Below are 6,136 nucleotides of genomic sequence, written 5' to 3'. Positions count from 1 at the left end.
AACTCTGGGTCTCTGCCGCGGTCCTGTGTCTCCTGATTGAGCAGGGCGGCCAGTCGCTGGTGTGCGTCTGCACCCAGACTGTGACTCTCCACCTTCAGACCCTGCAGAGATACCTGTATGTCGAGTGTCCTCCCAGATGGTGTGCACTGGTGATGTATTTTTTCTGCCAGGGGCACTGCCTTCAAGACGACAAGCAGCTGTCGGCAGAGAATGTTAGCTCTGCCTCCCAGAGGGAGTTGCCTGTCTTTTACTGCGATCTATTCAGAGTCTGGAACATGGTCACGTCCAGTCAGGGCACCCACCCGCTGGCAGAGGAACGGGCCTTGGCTGTCGGGTCAGCCAGCTCTGGGGATGGACCGATGGGTGGAGGAGTAGCTGAAGCCCCCGGGACACCCCTCACTGTGGGTGACATGGGGGCTCGGGAGTACGGAGCACTCCCAGCCGAGCTGACCCCCGCTCAGCCAGAACTGCTCATCGGTCCGGGGCACTGAAACCCTCCTCGAGAGCCTGTCCCACACAACCTGAACCACCTCTCGAAAATGCCCTCCGTGCCATTCCACACCGTGCGGAGGGGTTTCCTGTACGGGCTGCTCCTGCTCACTCTCCACTTCCTCACCCTCGTCTACCACCTGGACATGCTTTTGCAGCCCTTGTTACCAGCTGGCAGTAAGGGGAAACCCCATGGAGGTCTCTCTAGGTGGAAGACCTCACCCTTTACATCAGAGACCAGGGGTGCAGGGTGCTGCACAGGGCAGTCCCGTGCAATAGACTTTTAAATAGGTACACGGACTGTGCAGGCCAATGTGAAACAAGGGGAGGCCTCACAGTGTGAGCACACAGTGCAATGCACTTCACTGTTTATCAACACAGAGCTGACGGACTGGGGGAGGCCTCACAGTGCAAGCACACAGTGCAATGCACTTCACTGTTTAACAACACAGAGATGATGGACTGGGGGAGGCCTCACTGTGTGAACACAGTGTGAAATATACACAATGTTTATAAACATAAACATAAATGAGGGAGGTGGTGATGTAGTGGTAATGTCACTGGACTAGTAATCCAGAGACCAGGCTAATGCTCTGGGGGCATGGGGTTCGAATCCCACCATGACAGATGGTGAAGTTTAAATTTAATTTATAAATCTGGAATTAAAAGCTGGTCTAATGGTGACCATGAAACCATTATCGATTGTTATAAAAACCCATTTAGTTCACTAATGTCCTTTAGAGAAGGAAATCTGCCGTCCTGACTTGGTCTGACCGACATGTGACTGCAGACCCACAGCAATGTGGTTGAATTGTAAATGCCCAATGAAATGGCCCAGCAAGACACTCAGTACAACAACAATAAATGCTGGTCTAGTCAGTGAAGCCCACATTCCACAAAAATACAAATAAATAAAACAGAGAGATGATCGACCAGGGGAGACCTCACAGTGTGAACACAGGGTGATGTACACTCAGTGTTTATAAACACAGAGAGATGATAGACCAGGGGAGGCCTCACAGTGTGAACACAGGGTGATGTACACTCAGTGTTTATAAACACAGAGAGATGATAGACTGGAGGGGGTGTCCTCACAGTGTGAACACAGGGTGATGTACACTCAGTGTTTATAAACACAGAGAGATGATAGACCAGGGGAGGCCTCACAGTGTGAACACAGGGTGATGTATACTCAGTGTTTATAAACACAGGGAGATGATAGACCAGAGGAGACCTCACAGTGTGAACACAGGGTGATGTACACTCAGTGTTTATAAACACAGAGAGATGATAGACCAGGGGAGGCCTCACAGTGTGAACACAGGGTGATGTACACTCAGTGTTTATAAACACAGAGAGATGATAGACCAGGGGAGGCCTCACAGTGTGAACACAGGGTGATGTACACTCAGTGTTTATAAACACAGAGAGATGATAGACCAGGGGAGGCCTCACAGTGTGAACACAGGGTGATGTACACTCAGTGTTTATAAACACAGGGAGATGATAGACCAGGGGAGGCCTCACAGTGTGAACACAGGGTGATGTACACTCAGTGTTTAGAAACACAGAGAGATGGTAGACCAGGGGAGAACTCACAGTGTGAACACAGGGTGATGTACACTCAGTGTTTATAAACACAGAGAGATGGTAGACCAGGGGAGAACTCACAGTGTGAACACAGGGTGATGTACACTCAGTGTTTATAAACACAGAGAGATGATAGACCAGGGGAGGCCTCACAGTGTGAACACAGGGTGATGTACACTCAGTGTTTATAAACACAGGGAGATGATAGACCAGGGGAGGCCTCACAGTGTGAACACAGGGTGATGTACACTCAGTGTTTAGAAACACAGAGAGATGGTAGACCAGGGGAGAACTCACAGTGTGAACACAGGGTGATGTACACTCAGTGTTTATAAACACAGAGAGATGATAGACCAGGGGAGACCTCACAGTGTGAACACAGGGTGATGTGCACTCAGTGTTTATAAACACACAGAGATGATAGACCAGGGGAGGCCTCACAGTGTGAACACAGGGTGATGTACACTCAGTGTTTATAAACACAGAGAGATGATAGACTGGAGAGGGTGGCCTCAGAGTATTCAAAGAAGCGCGCTTGCAACGCGTCGGGCCTGGGCACGTCCATGTTCATAAAGTGGAGCGGCACGCTACCCAGGCGAACGGCGAGGTGGAGCAAGCGGCTCGGCACTGGCTCCTTGACCTTCAAGATCACCGGCTGAAAAGTCGGGGACAACAAGATAGCCACCCCACTAGAAATAGGGGTGAGGTGACTCACATCAATCCCGCCCTGCCACTCCAGGAGCCAGGTGGCTTCATCTCCCGGAACGATGTAGGTTTCCTGCAGAAAGCTCACCGCATATCTCCCTCCCCTGAGGACTGAGAGATTGTGAAATCTGCGGTGAGACCCCCTGCTGCCGTTGATGTTGAGGCAGGCTATGGTTATCTTCATGTCAATATAGATAGAAACTGTCAGCAACACGTCACTGTGAGGAGGGAGTGGAAGTGCACCTGGCCTTCCACTCCTCCTGCAATCCATTGAGGAACGCTTTAAACCGGCGCCTCTCAACCAGTTTCACGCCCACGCCCTTCCCCGCTTTCTGGAGGGTGGCACGGACAGACTGGATGATCAGCACCAGATTCGACCAACGGCCGAGGGCCAGCTGAACTTTATGGGCCTTGCTTTTCCTTATTTTTGACAGTCTGTCTCTGTGACTCAATCTGTTTGTTCAACTTGCAAATTCATCTTAAATGTTTGAATAATTGTCAGCCAGTTGCTGCTGATGTGCTGAGTGTATTTCCATATTGGGCACAAATGCCTCGGGGAGTGTGGATCACAGTCAGGTTAAAAAACAGGGAAAAGGCCATTGTACAAACCACCTAATAGTGGAAGGGAATTTGTGGAAATTATGTAGCAAAGCTCTGAAATAAGTAAAATTTATAGCAGAAAAATCATGAGAAATTTCAACTCCAGCAATGATGTGGGAAGTGGACATAGAGAAAGGGGAAAAGGTAATGGAGTATTTACAGTGTGTTCAGGACACAATTCTTACCCAGTAGATCAAAGTTCACCAAGGGTGGATCCAGTCATTGAAAATAAACCAGAGCAGATATGAAAAGTAAACTTGGGTGAGAATTGAGGCAATATCAATGACAACATAATAATCTTTAAGGCAATGATTCAGATCGATATCAGGAAGAAAAGCTAAAAATAATAGATTCGAAAAAGCTGATTTTTGGGGGTTGAAATTGCAACGAGTGAAGATTAACTGGAACAGAATATTAACAAAGAGAGAGAACAGCCAGGCCCCATCAGTGGTTTCGGGTCCGGCAAGATTTTGCTGTTAATCTGGAGGGGAAATTGCCTTTGCTTCTGTACTCGGAAGCAGCTCTGCCTCCCATCTCACCCAGTCCTCTTCATAAACTCATTTTATCACGTTTCATCTTGCAGTGACATATCCACCTGCTGAAGTATATACACTAGCTGTAGAGTCTAGAACTAGGAGACACAGTCTCTGAATAAGGGTCAACCACTTAGGACTAAGATGAGGAGGAATTTCTTCCCCCAAAGGGTTTTGGATCTGGAATTCTCTACCCCAGAGGACTGTGGATGCTCAGACATTGAGTATATTCAAAGCAGAGATTGATTGATTTTTAGACAATGAGGGATTAAGGGATATGGAGATGGTGTGTGAAGGTGGAATGAAGGTAACAGATCAGGCAAAAACATATGAACTGGTGGAGCAAGTTCCAATGGCCGAGTGGCCTACTCCTGCTCCTGTATCTAATGTTCATATACCTGCAATGTGCTCCACTCTGTAAATCTTCTGCACCTTGTTTTTCCTTATTTCTGACAACCTGTCTTTGTAACTGAAGCTATTTGGTCAGTTTCCAAATTTATCTTAAACATTTGAGTAATTGGCAAGCAATTGCTGCTGATCTTATAAAGACATTTCCATATAGGACACAGATACCTCAGAGGAATGTGGATCCAGTCAGGTTAAATAATGTAACAAAGGTTATTCTACAGACCACCTAACAGTGGAAGAGATCGAAAGGAAAATATACAAAGCTATGAAACAAGTAAAATTCATAGCATCGTAATCATGGAATATTTCATAGCAAATAATCTGTCAGGAAGAGGAAGGAAAAGGGGTTGAAAGGGAATGGAGCAGTTTCCCTGTGTTCCGGACTTTGGGGGATGAAAATGGAAGTTGTGAAAATAAACTGGAACAGAATATTGATGAACAAAGATAGATTAGCAGTGGGAAATATGTAAAAAGGGGATTGAAAATTCCACTAAAACAAGAATCAATTAAACAAATCATGAAACAGCATAAATGAAAAAAGGGATAAGTGTGAAACTGAAATGAAAGTCAAAGGCAGGGAATAAGTATATTGAGAATAAGAGAGAGGATGACGAAAACCAAAATCAGGAGGTTAGGGAACATGTTCAAAAAGTAAAACAAAGAGAAACTGTGAAATTAAATTCTGAAGAAATATAAAAAGAAATAGTAAAATATCCTACAGACATATAAATAACGGAAAGGTAAATCCGAATCGGGATAAAGTCAATGTCGGCAGCACAGGAAAAACTCACAGGTAATGAGGAGAGATGGCAGAAAGATTGGAGAATTACTTTGCCTCAGTTTTACCAGCTGGACTAACAAGGTGGATTTGACATCATTACAGGTAGATATTAAAACATTTAAAACAGAAAGGAGGGGATAGCAGTAAAACCTAGAGATGATAAATTCTGGAAACTGGATGAATTGCATCCGTGTATACTAAAACAGGCAAGGGAAGACCCCATTGAGAGTGATGTATTCAGTTCTGGACCCTACACCTCAAGAATGATGTATTAGTTTAGGATGGGGTGCAGCACCTATTCACCAGAATAATACTGAAGCTACAAGGGTTAACCTGTGAGGACTGATTTTTAAAATTATTTGTTTGTGATATTGTGGGCGTCAGCTGACTAGGCCAGTATTTGAGATATGCCTGGTGCCGCTCTTGCCATGCCCTCCTGCAATCTTCATTGAACCAGGATTGGTCCCCCAGCTTGTTGGTAATGGTGGAGTGGGGGATATGCCGGGCCATGAGGTTACAGCTTGTGGTTGAGTACAATTCTGCTGTTGCTGATGGCCCACAGCACCTCAAGGAAGCCCAGTTTTGAGTTGCTAGATCTGTTTGAAATCTATCCCATTTAGCATGGTGATAGTGTCACACAACATGATGGAGGGTATCCTCAATGTGAAGACAAGACATTGTCTCCACAAGGACTTTGCGGTGGTCACTCCTATCAATACTGTCATGGAGAGATGTATTTGCAACAGATAGATTGTTGAGGACAAGGTCAAGTTGGTTTTGCCCTCTTGTTGGTTCCCTCACCACCTGCTGTAGACCCAGTCTAGCAGCTATGTCCTTTAGGACTCGGACAGCTGGGTCAGTGATGGTGCTCCCAAGCCATTCTTGGTGATGCACATTGAAGTCTCCCTCCCAGAGTATATTCTGCACCCTTTCCACCCTCAGTGCTCCTTCCAATTGGTGTTCAACATGGAGGAGTAATGACTCATCAGCTGAGTGGTGGGCGGTAGGTGGTAATCAGCAGGAGGTTTCC

The sequence above is a fragment of the Heterodontus francisci genome, chromosome 29, assembly GCF_036365525.1.
Source record: "Heterodontus francisci isolate sHetFra1 chromosome 29, sHetFra1.hap1, whole genome shotgun sequence".
NCBI classification, from domain to species: Eukaryota; Metazoa; Chordata; class Chondrichthyes; order Heterodontiformes; family Heterodontidae; genus Heterodontus; species Heterodontus francisci.
The sequence above is the reverse complement of the archived record's forward strand: the minus strand, read 5'-3'. Positions refer to the sequence as shown.